General features: G+C 33.0%; 1 long non-coding RNA gene across 1 annotated transcript; it reads right to left on the bottom strand.

Moving 5' to 3' along the window:
- Window positions 1-12,124: 12,124 nt before the first annotated feature.
- On the bottom strand, window positions 12,125-14,211 carry LOC113711965 (uncharacterized). Its single transcript, XR_003453199.2, has 3 exons — window positions 13,238-14,211; window positions 12,831-12,908; window positions 12,125-12,359 (listed from the first exon to the last, which is right to left on the bottom strand). It is a non-coding gene; the product is annotated as an uncharacterized lncRNA (long non-coding RNA).
- Window positions 14,212-17,478: the final 3,267 nt, after the last annotated feature.

Genomic DNA, 17,478 nt, shown 5'->3' with positions numbered 1-17,478 from the left:
CAAATTATATGGTTATAACATAGTTTCAATAAAAATAATCATTTTCCCAACATTTGAGACCAATCATCATGCTTTTTTTATTTTTAATTTGGTTTGAAGCATAGATTTTATTGCTATAGTATTATTCTTTATTTTTTAGTACAAAAACACAAATTTTCATCAATATAGGTGGCAAAATTTGTTAATTACATATAAGTGAAAATATACTTTTATAATTTGCAAATATTTTAGCCCTGCAATTTTTTATAATTGCAGCACTAAAGTACATCATTAATTGAAAATAACGAAAGTCAAATTCTATGGTTATAACAGACTTTCATTAAAAATAATCAAATGCTATTAATAAGACATTATTGTTAAGTCAAAATCAAAGAAAATTTAGTGATGACATAATGTTATCACTGATTTATTCAAGATTATAATGACAAGAAAAGTCGTCACTAATTAAATTGCTAGTTTTTAATATTGTCAATTGCTAGTTTTTAATACTTTTGTGAAAATATTGATAATGGTTGAGAAATTTTTGTTACATTACTGCAAGTGATAAATGTACTTTTGTTCTTTTTCAAACATTTATTTTAATGTTTAATTTTGTTTAAAACTATTGTACTAGTATAGATTTGCAAAACAAAACTTAAGTTCTCAATAGTTAAAAAATTCATTACAGAGAAAACACAAAGTAGTAGTTGCAAAATGTGTATAAATTACAGATATTTTAATGTGTATAAATTACAGTTTATTTTAATATTTAATTTTGTTTGAAACTATTTTACTAGTATAGATTTGCAAGACATAGATTTATGGGTAATTTTTTTTTTTTTGCTTTCACATATTTAATTTATGTTAAATACAAAACCTACCAGTTTCCCTTTCATAAAAATATTAGTGCAACACTTTTTGAATTTTACTTACAAACATTTATGTATTTAACGTAAATTAAATGATTCAGAGTGAAATGCCCATAAATAGCAGAATATTTATTCATGTAATGGAGGAAACCCACAAAGAGTTGGTACTTTATGGGCCATTTCTTTTTTTAAAAAAATTTAATTTATGTTGAAAAGATAACCTGCCAGTTTTCGTTTTGTAAGAAATCAGTGTAATACTTTTTGAATTTTACTTACAAACATTTATAAATTTATCATAAATTATATGTTTGAGAGTAAAATGCCCATAAAAAGTTGGTACTTTAAATAGATAATGCTCATTTGCCCATAAACTACACTCCCTAAAGGCTATTTTGTTAATTATTTTGTAGTACTTTGTTATTCCTTTGCTAATACTACTTGGCATGTAGTACAAAGGATAAATCTGGCATAAATTTCTTATTCCATTGATAAAAAGACATGCCTGCCTTATAACTATTGTAATGAAAGATATATCTTTAGAGTTTATAACAAATTATTACTTAAGTTTGAGAAAATTATAAAATATTTATGCATAGTTTATCAAGATACCATTCGCAATTTCCTAATAAAAAAATAGGGGCTAAATTGTAAAAGCTAGGGTGCCATAATAGAAATAATAAAATCGGTGTATTACATATGGGGGTTAAATTGCAAAAGTTAGAGTGCCATAGTAGAATTAATAAAATTGGTGAATTACATATGGGGCTAAATTACAAAAGTTAGGGAGTAATAATAGAATTAAAGAAATCGGTGCACTACATATGGGGCTAAATTGTAAAAGTTAAGGTATTATAATCGAATTAATGGAATTTTTTACAACATTTGGGGCTAAATCGCAAAAGTTAGGGTGGCACAGTAGAATTACAGAAAGTGACTTAGAAATAAGTACTTTAAACAGTGACGATTAATTCTTGTCACTAAATCCAAATCGGTAGAGTGACAGTGACGATATTAGAAGTTGTCACTATATAGATCATTTTAGTGACAACTTTTTCAAGGTCGTCACTGAAGACTTAGTTGCTTTGAGCAATTATGACAACTTTCCTTGTCGTCACTAAACAACCACGTTTTGTGACGACTTTTGTCGTCACTAAAAAATGTTGTCACTAATGACCATATTTCTTGCAGTGTAGTTTGTGACGAAAATAACGGGTCGTCACTAAACATTTAGTTGCTTTGATGCAATTATGACAACTTTAGGTGTCGCGACTAAAGAAACTCCTTTTGTGACGACTTATTGTCATCACTAAAAAATGTTGTCACTAATAAATTTTTTTTTTAGTGATCAGTGACGACAACAAAAAGTCGTCCGTAAATAGGCCAAGCAATAGTGATGATGTTCTTAATGTCGTCACTATTGTGTGTTCTAAACACTCCCGCGCTCTTGCTAAAACTTGGCGGGAATTTACTAGTGACGACTTAGAAAAGTCGTCACAAATGAGTTGGCTCCCATTAGAGGTTTGTGACGAGTTAGAAAGTCGTCAATAAAGGATCCACTTTTGTGACAACTTTTTTTCGTCACAGAGAAAAGTTGTCACTGATGACCAATTTTCTTGTAGTGATAGATCGAGTTGATCTTGAACTCGAACCTTGGGGATAGGATAAGATTTTGACTACCTGAAGATACGGTTGATCTTAGTTGGTTAATGATAGTGACTATCTTTATCTTAAAAATGATGAAATATCATCATTTGAACTAATGTCTATCGTACCAAACAAAAAGAGGTAATCTTTATCTCTTTATCTCAGTATCTCTTAATTTCTTTATCACTCTCTTGTACGAAAACCTATATATAGAAATACCTAACACCCACCGAGAAGGATATCCTTCTCCTCAAGTCAAAAACTAACTTGAATGTGGAATGACCTTGAGGGGTTGACCTCGAGACTCCTCATAAATTGGTCCATTCCTTATAGGTTTTTTAGAGAGTTCTGCCTTTATGTGATTGAGCTCTCGCCTTACTTATCTAGTTTAGCTCGTTGGAAGGAAATACCACTTCAACAGAAGCAAAAGATAGATAAACATGTTCCTAACAAACAGACTTTAAGAATTTGTGAGCAGGGATTAATTAAAGTCAAAGGCTAGGAAAGTTCGATTATACATCCTAGTTAGCTAGCTACTTCAAGAATGGACGAAGGAAATGTGATAAATTATCTAAATAATTATAAGGGTCTTTTTTTGGTTAAGTTGTCACCTATTAAATATAGGGTAAACTAGTAATAACCCTTTATGATTTTATTTATTGCCACATAACTCCCATAAAATTTCAAAATATTCACTTTACCCCTTATGATTTTAGTAAACTAAAATTTTAATTGAAAATAACCTATATAATGTTATTATTTGAAATACCAACAGTGCCCTTATTTAAATGCTAAATCAAATGATGACTTATACTACCTTGTATAAAGCCATAAGAGAATTATGTGGATAAATGTAATAATTACAGGAGAATAAAGTGGATATTTATACAAATCATAGCGTAAATGGATATTATGATTTCATGACATGCACTTCTAGAGTGTGTGTGGTTTAATTGTTATAATTGATTATGCATTCCATCCATTGTTCGCTTTACATAAAATTACAGGAGGTTATATGACTATTTTAAAATTTTAGAGGGGTCATCTAGAATTATGCAAAACTATAGGAAGGTTATATGTAATTTGCCCTTAGATATAAGATAAGTTTTTTTTATACTATCATTGTACTTTTTTTTTTACACTAGCATGTTTAAATTATCACATAACATGAATTCAAATTTGAAATTCAAATCATGAACATATAGCAGACATCCATAACTACTAATGTGAAAAAATCACTACAATGGTAGTGCATAAATAGTTAATCCTAAATATAAACCCCATTCTTCATTTCCTCAGTACTTCTTTTCAGAGATAAATACAAAAACCTCCTTCAGCTTCTAAAAATTTCACTTGGCTCCCCTGGGGTTGGGAATATTATGCTTAACTCCTTAGCTTCCTTATCTTGAATTTCAATGCAACAAAATCGGCCATATATCCAAAAAAATTCACATAAAATGCTAAAATGATTTTCTTTCCAAATTACCCTTGCATAATCATACATAGGGGTGCAAATGATCCACATCAAATCAAACATTTTGTTAATCGAGCCAAACTTGACATTATTTTGTGTGCGGTCAAGCTCAAACTTGAACTTGCTGAGCCAAGAAAAATGAGGCTCGAGTTTGATTCAGCAAAAAAATTCCTATGCTTGAGCTTGGCTCAATGAAGTTCAATTTGTGTGAGTTCGACAAACCAACTCGAGTTTGGTTTAACTCATTTTTCTAGTTTTCAAACTGGTACTGCTAGTCTAAAATTTAAACCTATGTTTAATCCCATTCAAAACCCTATTACCAACACACAATATTTGCAACCTAATTTAAGAAATCCTCAATCCAACAATGAATTTAAAACAACAAATGAAGTTTTCATTCCAAAAGACAATTATACAACCATAATGAAACTGACCAAACTGTCTCAAATGTCCAACCATAAACCAACATTCAATTCAACCAAAGTCCACCAGTACAAGTTCATAAAATTGAACGGAAGGAAGTTTTGCTTTCCTTTTCTAGAAAATGGAGAAATGTATTTTTGGTTCCTAATGTTTGGACTATGAGCAAAATTAATTTCTAAAGTTTCATGCAAAACAAATGTGGCAATAAAATTTTCTTGTTTAGATAGAAGAAAAGCTTGGCAAATAGTCGAAATCAAATTTACATTAGTAAAAAATTTAATTTTATATTTTGTCCCTAACGTGTAGAATTTGGATGGTATGGTTAATTAGTTTTACAATACTACTTTTTTCTGTAATTTTTTCCCTCAAATCTTAATCATAGGAATTAGCCCAAGTGTTTAGGATGCATCCAGTTACATGTGTTATGGCAAATTGAATGTAAAGAGTTATTTTGAGGCTTTTGATTCTGCTTCAATCGCAACAGTAATGGAAACGTTTTTTCTTAAGTGGGAGGTCTTGTACCCAATATCTTATATTTACAATTCCTCTCATCCTATCACCTAACTTAACCCTGCTAATGAAATGGTTTGAGTACCTCTAGTTTGTATCCCTTGACCTGATGCATCACTAGCTAATCAAATATCAAGTCTCGAATAATCCATCAAATATAAGGACATGCAAATTAAATCATGTTAAGTCCAATAACAATTGACCTCCTAACTTTATTAAATAAATTGTGCTGGATGATTTTAGCAAATTTAGTAATGAAAATTCTCTTTTTTCTATAAAAGAAAATGTCATAATGACACCACAAGACGAATATACTAAAGATTAATTTTCAATTTTCTCTTAATAATTCACATTCCTGTGATAGTTCTTTCACAATCAAAAGAGACTTCTATGTTATTCTTCTGTTCATGTATCTTCAGCGTTGGTCTTTTATATTGGCTAAATTGGAAAGCCACCCCTATTCTGAAGCAGCAGGTGACTGCATGATGCTTCCTATCATCTTTAATGCCACACAGGGATGATCAACAAAGACCTATAAAGAAATCGAAAAGGGCAAATAAAATTACATGACATAACTATAAGAAAATTTTCTTACAAATCTATTATATATTGTTAGGAAAGGGGTACCGGTACAGACACACAATATTAGAATTAGTCCAGAACAAATTTCTCTTTTTCCAAGTACCAGTTAAAAGAGGAATAAACCAAATCACTAAACAACGATGCCAATAGTAATAATAGAATGCAAGAAAAATAAAAGGCACAGGACACCAAGATTTTTACGTGAAAAACTCAAATTGGGAAAAATCAGGCGACCTAGTCCAATTAAAAATCTCCACTATTACAATAATGGAAAAAAACAAGTCTATCTAAAACATTCAGATGATAATAATATTACCAATATCAACAAAGTCAAATCACTACAAAATCACCCCCAAAAACTACAACTGTCAAAGAAGTGGGTTTGGAAAAATGCTACTAAATGAAAAGGAAATCTAAAATCTGAATAGGTAGATAAGTAGTGTTTAATGAGAGGATCATGTGTGTAAAATTTCACCTCAACTGGGTTTTGAATCACCCTCCAATCAAAACCTTGAAGTTTCTCTCTCTCTAGTTTCTTCACCCTTTCTCTCTTCATTTTTTCTCCAAAGACAAAAGTGACGGTAAACTTTTTTCTTTCTTCACAAGAATGAAAACCTACGATTTGTTTTTGTGGTTTGGCCCAAAAATTCAACAATTTCCCTCTCCAACTCATTTGAGGGTATAGTCAAACCTACTTCCTATCTAAAAAACAAGATTTTCTCCTTAGGCAATACCTTGGTCAACATGTCAGCACCATTATCATTTGTATGAATCTTCTCAAGTGTCAACAACTTGTTATCCATTATTTTCTGAATCCAATGATATCTCACATCAATGTGTTTGTACCAAGAGTGAAATGTAGAGTTTTTATACAAATGAATAGCGCTCTTACTGTTACAGTAAAGACTATACTTCTCTTGTTTTATACCTAACTCTTGAAGGAATTTTTGCAATCAAAAATTCTTCTTGCATACTTTAGTGGTTGCGATATACTTTGCCTCTATACTGGAAAGAGCAATACATTTCTGTAATTTATTTTGCCATGACATTGTTCCCCTTACAAAAATCATCAAGTACCCAAATGTGGATTTTCTATTATCAATATCACTTGCCACATCTGCATCGATGTACCCATCTAGCATAATTTTACCATTGTTGAAATACAAACACAATTTGGAAGTTCTCTTGAGATATCTGAGAATCTATTTGATAGCATTCCAATGCTCCTTACTAGGATTAGAGAGATACCGACTGACTATTCCAACTGCATGAGCAACTGCTTGATGTTCAAATTAAAATGACCCGCAAGTGGAGTTGAGCCTTACTTAGCCTTGTTCATGTTAAATTTGTTGAATACTTTCTCAATGTATTTTCTTGAGACAACCAAAACTTTTCATTTTGCCCATCTCGTGAGATTTTCATCTCCAATATCTGTCTAACCGGACCCAAATCCTTCATTTCAAAGGATTTACTTAACTCCTTTTTCAACCTATCAATTTTTATAGTATCATGGCCAACAATCAACATGTCATCAACATACAACAAGAGAATAATAAAATCACTATCTGAAAAATTTTTCACATAAATACAGTGATCAAATGTAGTCCTGTGGTACTTGTGGTCTATCATGAAGGAATCAAACTTCTTGTATCATTGTCTCGTGTCTGTTATAGACTATACAAGCTGTTCTTGAGACGACATATAAGATTTTCCTTTCCACTTTCTTTAAACACCTCTGGCTGTTCCATGTAGATTTCCTCTTCCAAATCACCATGCAGGAAGGCTGTCTTTACATCAAATTATTCAATCTCTAAATTTAAATTGGCTGCAATACCCAGAACAATTTGAATTGATGACATCTTTACAACAGGAGAGAAAGTTTTTTCAAAATCTATACCCTTCTTTTGACTAAATCCCTTCACAACCAATATTTCTTTGTACTTTGCTTGTGAGCTATACTCTTGAATCGTCAACTTGTAGATCTATTTGTTTTTCAGAACTCTCTTGTCCTTAGGCAGTATCACTAACTTATAAGTGTGATTCTCATGCAGGGACACCATCTCCTCTTGCATGACTCGCAACCAATCTTCTTTGTTCTCATGCTCTAGAGCCTCACAGTAGGACTTTGGCTCTCCTCTATCTGTCAATAACACATATTCATGGGGATTATATCTGTTAGAAGGTCTCCTCTCTCTAGTAGATCTCCTAAACTCATCTTGTGGTGGAGGTGGTGGAGTAGGTGGCGCCTCATGCTCAGGTTCATTAGCAGCAGGATTTTACCATCATCAACATCCTCTTTCTACTCTGTCTCAACTCCCCATTGATTAAAATCAGTAGGTACTAGAACTAGATTTGGATCTAGATTTGAACTAGCAGGAATGTCATATGAGGATTTTGGATTGTCACCTTTATCAATGTCTTCAATAGTTTGATCTTTAAAGAAAACAATATCTTTGCTCCTAATCACCTTCTTATCAAGATTATACAACCTATAGCCAAAATCTTCATGTCCATAACTCAAAAAAATACACTACTTTGATTTTACACCAAGTTTTGACCTCTCATTTTTAGGAATATGAACAAATGTCCTGCAACCAAAAACTCTCAAATGCTTGAAGGATATATCTTTTCCCGTCCATATTTTCTCTGGGATATCATCATCTAGAGAAACTAATGGAGAAAGATTAATCAAATCAACTGCAGTCCTCATTGCCTCACTCCAAAAGGATTTTGGCAACTTAGAATTAGAGAGCATACATCTAATCCGCTCAGTAATGGATCTATTCATCCTCTCTGCTACTCCATTCTCTTGAGGAGTTTTTGGTATAGTTTTCTCTAATCTAATCTCACGGAACTTGTGATAGATTTCAAATGGTCCTCTGTACTCACCACCATTATCAGTACGCACACACTTTAACTGCTTACTAGTTTCTCTTTCAATTTTGTTATGAAAATCTTTAAATACATCCAAAACCTGATTTTTAGATTTCAAAACAAAACACCAAACCTTTCTAGCAAAGTTATCAATAAAACTTATAAAATAAACAACACCATCAAGAGACTTATCTTTCATATAGTAAATATCAGTGTGCACCAATTCTAACGGATTCAGTTTTCTACTTCGAGAAAAATTTTAAAATGCAACTCTGTGTTGTTTTCCATAAATGCAATCAACACAAGGTTTAAGTACATTACCTGTAACTTCAAGTAGAAACTATTTGCGAACAAGTGTCTGAATTTCCTTTTCACCAATGTGTCCAAGTCGCCTATGCCAAAGGTCAATTGATGAATCACGAATTGCATTCACTTCTCCCTTCCCCAACTTGGCTTGCATCAAGTAGAGGGTACTCTGCTTCTTTCCTCTAGCAATAACAAGATTTTCTTTGTTGAGTTTTCATTTGCATCCACCTTGCAAGTTATGATAACCCTCATCGTCAAGTTTTCTTGTAGAAATAAGATTAAGACGAATATCATAGACATGTCAAGCATTTCTTAATATCAGCTGACACCCGACATCTGTATCCAAATATATGTTTTCCGTGTCAATAACTTTGAATGAGACCTCATTTCCTATCCTAATGTATCCAAAATCTTCTTCGGTGTAAATTGAGAAGAAATGCCTATGAGCAGTAATATGGTAGGATGCACTCGAATCAACTACCCTATCACTATCATAATGAATAATATTCACCTGACCATCATCACAGAATACAAACATATCATTATGAGCTACCACAACTGTTGTAGTCTCTTTATCACCTTTTTCTTTCCTCTTACCCTTTTTCTCATCTTGTTCCCATTTTAAAATTTTGCATTCCTTCATATAATGCCCATTTTTTTTACAATATTTGCATGCAAATTTTTTCGTGACTCAAACTTGCATCTGGATTTGTCATTCCTATTGTAGAGTCCTCTACTTTTGCTCCTCCCTCTTCTTTCCTTTTTTTTCTGTCATCAGGGCCTGTGACTCATAGATAATTTCTCGTTCCTTCCTCCTGAACACTTCATTCATCATGGCCTCCTTTGCAATAGCCATGGTCAACACATCATTCGGAACTGAATTGCTGTTAGAGACCACCATGATTTTTCAACTATTCGATAGTGAACTGAATAATAATAGAGCCTACACTTCATCATCCAAATTCGAATTTAACGTAGTTGTCTGGTTTATCAATTCCTGAAAATTATTCAGATATTCAGTCATATATTTCCCATCTTTATATCTCATCCGAGTAATCTGCTTCAGACAACTAGCCTTGTTCAAACTGGTCTTCCGTTCATACATACTCTCAAGCTTTTTTCATAATATATCAGTTCTGGTGTCATTAGCATATACTCTGACTAATTCATTTTCTAATATTACCAACAATTTTTCTGTGCATAACATCCCATTTTTTATCACTCATATCACTTGGTCTACCCTTATACCATAAAACAGATTCAAACAAATCTCTTCAATACAGGTAGCTTTTCATTCTAGACTTTCAAATCGAATAATTATTAGAATCCAATTTTGTCATGCAACCACTATTTGAATCATCCATTTTTAACTAGTATGAAAAAGCAACCTAACCTGACTGCTCTGATACTCTTTTTTGGGAAAGGAGTACCGGTACAGGCACACAATATTAGAATTAGCGTAGAATAAATTTTTCTTTTCCCAAGTACCAATTAAAATAGGAATAAATCAAATCACCAAGCAACGATGCCAACAGTAAAAATAGAATGCAAGAAAAATAAAAGACACAGAACACCAAGATTTTTACGTGAAAAATTCAAATTGAAAAAAATCACGGGACCTAATCCAGTCAAAAATCTTCACTATCATAATAATGGGAATACACAGGTCTATTTGAAACATCTAGATGACAATAATATTGCCAATATCAATCAAGTCAAATCGCTACAAAATCACTCCCAAAAACTACAATTGTCAAAGAAGTGAGTTTGAAAAAGTATTACCAAACAAAGAGAAAATCCAAAATCTGAATAGGTAGATGAGTAGGGCTTGATGAGAGGATCGCGTGTGTAAAATTTCATCTCAATTGGATTTTGAATCACCCTCCAATCAAGACTTTGAAGTTTCTCTTTCTCTAGCTTCTTCACACTTTCTCTCTCTTCGTTTTTCCTCCAAAGGCAAAAGTGATGGCTGACTTTTTTCCTTCTTCACAAGAATGGAATCCTAAGGTTTGTTTTTGTAGTTTGTCCCATAAATAAGCTGGCCCACAAATCCAACATATATATATATTTATATTCATTTAGCAAGAACATATTCAAAGTAAATCTCAATGTCCATTTTGGTAGCCATTCTCATGTCTGTAACCAATAAATAATTTCAAGAAATAATTCATGCGGAAAATTTCTATCACAAAGATGTCCCATAATTTTCTTTTGTTCTTAAACGTCTAGTATTCCATAAGGGTCTGGTAGATTTACCAATAAATGCCAGGCGTAATCTACCATAGTTTGGTGTTTTTTTTTTTTGAAAAATAGCTTGGCAGTTATTGCTTTGGCAGCAGGACCAATTTCATCTTTGTATCATCATATAAAGTTCCAATATAAGTCTGGCAATTACTACTTTTGTCACTTTTTGGCAATCCAACTTTCAATAAAAGTGGTCTGATACTGATAATTGTTTAAACTTTCTCAACTTTATTCTCCCGAAGTAAAACCTGAATTGGCAACATCTTCCACAAAAAGATAATGAATAAAAGTAGAAAAAAAAAGCAAAAATTATGTTTTAACTTTTTGGACTTGACAAATATTTTGGGCTGTGAAAAAAATGGGAAGTGACATTTCCAATAGAATGAAGGAAGTATTATTTTTTCTTTTACATGGGTGGTTTCTTAGACATCGATCAAATTGTGAAAACTATTGGGATAATAGGGACCAGGGACAAGTGCTATTGAAATTTTGGTGCAATTGTCCGATTTTGTACTTTCTCCATAATATGGTATACTTTTATATAACTTTGTTGTATTCAAAATTTATTCATATACATCAATTCAACACATAAATATAATCATGTCAATAAATATACACTAAATTATGAAAAAAGTACAATAACCATGCCTAACTGTGACGTAACTCAATCATATCTATTCCAATTCTGGGATAATAGTGTGCCTTGTCTTCTTAATCTTGCCAAGTAGGCAAGAGTGACAGTAATTTAGACCAATAAAAGAAATACAGCAGAATATGACAATAGTTAGTTGGCTTACAAAGTGGCCGCACTACAACAAAAATGGCCTTTAACGGCATTTAAAAGCGTCAGTATAGATAATCTAACCTGACACTTTATCTATCCTCACACCTAGGGCGAGTGTTGTCCCTTCCAATGTGGGGATTGACTCATACTATTCAACATGTCAGGAAAACTATGCTATTATAACATCCCATCTGCCAACAAAAATCCCTTTTCTTGATAATTGAAAGTGTCAGGATAGGTATAGTACAACATTAGAATATCGAATTCTATGCTGACACTTTTAACTGCCAGGAGTTTTTTGTTCTTTTTTTTTTATATAGAAGCAACCTGCAGGTAGTGCTCCCTGCAATACATTCCGTCAATCAGAAACCCAAAGGACTTGTAAAATTATCCCAAAGAACAGAATCCATATAGTAATCTAAAAGCAAAAGTCAATACTCAAATATAATTTGTTGAACTAAAAGTCAGTAACAAGTACTAACATAACAAATCCCTAACAAATACAAACTTGAAAGATTCTCATGTGCACAAACTTAAAAGATTCTCTTGTGCACAAACTAAAATATTCTCATCCCTAGCAAGTAGAAAGAACTTGCAGTAGCTTCCAAACTTTCCAATGAAATGAGAGCCTTCAGTCATAACCTGATATCTTTTGTGAGCCATCATTATTCTGCAAAGAAAGACCAGAAATAAAAAAATAAATTAAAGATATCAGCACCTAGTAATTATGTTCTAATGTAAAGTAACGATACCAAACAGGATTCATTTCATTCGAAATAAAGTTGATTGCTGAATAGCCAAATTTTGGTACCAAGCAGGTTTGCAAAACTTAACTGGCAAAAGCAAAGGTGATAACGCAAGTTATATTTTCTTGTATATCAAAAGGTTTTGGAATAACACACTGATCCAGTTGCCATCATTGCACTGAAATTTCTACTTGCTATCACCAAACATACTACTAAAGCAGCAAACATACTAAATAAAGAAGAAGAATGACCAAAAAGATAGATGTCATGATTGAAATTACCCCCCTTTAGAAGACTAGAATTTATGAATCTAGATGTAATTTTATCCTTTGGCTTAGCAATGAATTCGAACGTTTGACATAACAATCTGGAGAGAAAATGTGAAAAAACAATACCTCTTCTTTGAAGTTTAGATCATAAGTCTTGTCTTTACCAGAAAACTCAGAAGCAGCCACATCCATCCCAATCACAACCTGCAGCAATTTCAAACTCTTCAAACTGATTTCAATACAGACTTGTTGAAATAAACCATACCACAGACAAGCACCCATCAAATAAGTTCAATTAGGATGTTCAAGAAAGCAATGGCTGGACCAATGCCAGAAGTACCATTAATTTTTTAGGCAAATATCTCACTTCCATTCTCACTCACCACTTCCCTTTATTCCCCAATGTATTTAGCCAAAGAGGGGAAAATACCAAAAAACAAAAAAAAATCTTCAATTGAGTGTACAGATGAGTTTAATTGACAAGCTTATGTAGCGACCACTTGGAAATTGACATTGGCGAGCTGCTAACATACCAGATTCTACGTGCAAAAAGACGGGTGTAGTCTTCCTCCAACACCGGACGGATCAGAACATGTTTCTGGTCAAGGAGCCCAACCTTACAGCACCTCGTAAACCCAGCGAAAGAAAGAATTTCCTAATAACTTCCATGGGTGGTCTGTTGAACAAGAAGCGCCCCACCAAAGAGTTCTGAAATGGAACAGAAAGCTGCTCTATTTCCCTGCGAGAGATGCGCAAGGCTGGCTCTCCTCTAAAGGTTGAGACCTCTCCCAAGGCTAAGGCATCAGTTTGTTTCGTACCATCTGCTAGTACTGATGCAAAGGACCTCAAAACTGAAGTCCCACTGTCCGGAAGCTTGTCAGACGGCCCACAGGCCGCCATCTCCGGCAAGTAGGGACGTAGAGCTGATGTCTATTTTGGCATAAAATTCGTTGAGGCAAATTGACAAACAATTGAGGTGCAAGGCTACACTAATGAATTCAAACACCAACGACTAAAGTTTGGCGAAGCCCAATTTTCAGCAGCAACAAATGCAAAGAAAATTAAAATTCCAGTAGCAGCAAACGTGAGGAAATTGAGTTTCTAATCTTGGAAAGATTGATGTTCAGTTATTCAGCAAGAATGAAAGCAACTTTTCGAGTTTGGTGATGCACTTCCACCACCAAATTGACCACGAGCCCTACTAGATGCCATCTCAATTGTCACCATATCATATTCCCACTTTTTTTCTATGATAAAAAAAAAATTGGTCTTTCCTGAGCACGAGAGAGGACAATTTGGGAGTCGTCCTACATAGTGAACTTGAAAAGCAAAATTATCATATTCATGTTTTTAACCCTTTGGGATCTGTTGAATCCTTTGCGTGTTTTGCCAGTTGGAATCCGTTGAGTCTTTTGTATTTTGATTTTTTGATGGTGCGTTGGGATCTTTTGGGATTTTTGTGACTCATTGGGTTCTGTAGGAACTTTTGTGGGGAAGTGTAGCATATTTGCCACTTGTCTGTCATTTGTTGATGTTGGATACATGCCAAGGTGGAGATTTGTTGAGTTTATCTTTGTATCCCTTATCAAAAAATTTACAAAGAAATCTCTCTCTTGGTGGTTCTAAATACAATGGACTTAATGAGTTAAAATATATTAAGCGTACCAATCCAAGTTTCAAGGCTCCATTCAAGAGAAGTTTTTTGGGGTCTCATGCCCCAAGTCGAGAGAGATTTTGTTTATGCGTCAAACTAAAAGAGCAAGTTAGTGAACCTTTGGACCATTAAACTTTTTTGTGCTATTTAGTCTCTTTTGTATTTTTAGTTTTAGGTGCCTTTAGATTTTAGAATGATTTTCTATGATTTTGTACTTTCTCTCTTTTGTACTCTCTAGTTTGTAGTAATATTATGTTTCTCTTTCACCCGTGGATGTAGGCCAATTCTATTGAACCACTTAAATTTTGATATCTCTCTGTTTGATTTATTTGTTGTGCAGTTGCCTTTGTTGGGTTGTCAAGAGTCTTTTTGTTCTTCTTGTTCAATTTTCTAGGACAAGACCTAACATACATTAATTTTGCAAGAATTCGTTCAGCATATGATCTTAATTTCCTTTGATCGAAACTGCTGATATCTGTCAATAACTTCAATAAATAAATGGTGCGTGAAATTTTGACTTCCATAGCTTTCTTTCTTCTTTAAAATTCATGTTCCATTCTTGATTAGTAAATTTACCAGTAAATGGCAGACATCTGTTAGTGCGTGGTAAAGCAAAACCAGTTTGACTATCCAGTAGTAGTGATGTGGTGTCTTATTACCTCTTAAATTCATTTAATTCTTGTATTAGATGCACATGTTACACATCTTGCTATCTTCATATATAAATTCCATCCATACAAGCCCATCAATTACTTCGTGCTAGTGTTTTGTTGCTTTTTGGTAGAGACAATTAGCTAAACTTTTTCGAAGTTTATGCTCTCGAATTGAACATCTGAATGGAACGACATGCATGTCTTCCACAAAAAGACAATGATTTGGAGCATAAAAAGAGTAAACATTATGTTCTTACTTTTTGAATATGACAAATATATTTAGATGCACAAAAATGAGAATAACCATTTCAATGGGAAGGATCAAGAAAAACAATGGGTTCACCTGGATGGTGTATTTTGTGGTGTCTATATAAAATTTTATCATAAAACTTAATGTAGAACTCGTAAAAAAACTTTGTATATTTGAGAGTTTGAAAAATTAAAAACTTTCTTTTTTTTCTTTTCCTTTTCTTTCTTTTTTTTTTCCTTTTGTTTCTCTTTCTTCTTCCTTCCCCACACCACCATCGCTCTCCTTCTCCCACCCTCCCTAGTGCAACCGCCACCCTCACCTTCCCTCTCCCTTTCCCCTGCCACTCTCTCTCCCTCCTCTCCCTGACCCCATCCCCCTCCCCCCTTCCCGAGACTAGGAGAGGACAAGTGAGGGGGAGGAGGTGAGGGAGAGAGAATGAGAGAATTAAAAAAAAAGGAGAGGCTGAGGTGGTCGATGGTGGTGATAGCAGGTTGAGGTGGGGGGAAGAAAGGAAAGAAGGAAAAGACTTTTTTGTATGCTTTGGGGTATTTTGGGTGTATATTTTAAAAACTTTGGAGTATTTTTAAGGATTATTATCACTTTACTCCCTTAAACTATATCACTACTATCAATTTATTTTCTAACATTATCTTTTAATCATTCCACCCCCATAAGTAGTTCAACTCAACATGTTAACAAATTTTGGATAAAAATACCCTTTTATTTATTAGCATTACTACATTATCATTATCATTTCACCCCTTTAAATTACAGTGATACAATCACTTTACTTCCTAACAATATTTTCTAGGCATTTTACTCCATTATTAGCCACAATAGTATGTTCAAAAAAATATTAATGTATCTATTCTTTCTATATATAATTAAAAAAAAATTGGAATGATTATTCGTCCTTTTTTTCTCACTCTAAGAGTTCCAAAAACATAAAAAATGATTTTTTTCAAATTTCTTTTTTCATACTTATTAATACTAAGAAAAGAAAAAGAGATAGGAGAAAAGGAGACAGAAAAAATTAGATTTTGCAAAGAAAAAAATAAGAAAGAATCTAATATTATCGTATTACTTTAACATCACCGAGATTAGGATTAGAATTGGATAGTAAACAAAAAAGTAAAGTAACTTTAAAAAAAATAAAAATATTGAATTCTTTCTTATTTGTATTTTTTAAAATAAGAATTGAGCTCTTCTCTCTCTCTCTCTCTCTCTCTCTCTCTCTCTCTCTCTCTCTCTCTCTCTCTCTCTCTCTCTCTCTCTCTCTCTCTCTCTCTCTCTCTCTTTTCCCAACCTTTCTATTTTTTTTAGTATTAATAAGATTACCAAGAAGAAAGAGATTAATACTTTGACTTTTTCTCTTGATACTAAAAAAGAGAACAACCACTCTAAATTTTTTATTATTTTTATTATTTAAAGAGGAGAATACTTTTTTTCTAAAGTTTTTTAACTCACTAAATTGGTTTAATTGTGGGATAAATTGTCTAAAAAATAATTCTAGGGGGTAAATTGATAATAAAGCTATAGTTTATGAAAGGAAAATGATAATAATTTTAAGGGCTAAACATGTCTTTTTAATTGAATTAACAAACTCCATTAAAGTGATAATAACCCTATTTTTAAAAGTGTAACTTAAAGTTGGGGAAAAAATTTGTCCAAAATAAACTAGCAAAAAGCATGGATGCCAAGCAAACCTTACATTTTCTTCAACATTCATGATAAAATTGTGCAAAACTTTAGCCTTCCAAAATTAGGAGATTGGCTATGACGTACTAAAACTATTGGATGTGTTGTCTTCTCAACCTTGCCTCTAGTAGGCAAGAGTCATAGTAATTTTAGACCAACAGAGACAAATACAGCAGAAATATGACAATAGTTAGTTGACCTACAAAGTGGCCAGCATTAAGAATCCAGTAGAAATGTAAATTTCTGTATGATTTGGTGAAACCCTTTATACTCTTTGTCATCTTCAAAATACGCAGGAGTTCTATCCATGTTCAAGAAAAATGTGATCCCATCCCACCAATGAAATAGGAAAAAAGTTACTGATTTTGATAAGAGAGTGTTTTTCTTAGAAAGAGGGATTTGGGTTCTCAATTACTTGTGGGATTAATTAATTCCTACTTGAGCTTTTCAACCCATGTGGGCATTGGATACGTTGGTTGGACAGATGAGATGAAGCTATCAGCAACAATAAATAACATT

The sequence above is a fragment of the Coffea arabica genome, chromosome 1e (genome assembly GCF_036785885.1).
Source record: "Coffea arabica cultivar ET-39 chromosome 1e, Coffea Arabica ET-39 HiFi, whole genome shotgun sequence".
NCBI lineage: Eukaryota > Viridiplantae > Streptophyta > Magnoliopsida > Gentianales > Rubiaceae > Coffea > Coffea arabica.
This window is presented reverse-complemented; position numbering and strand designations above follow the sequence as displayed.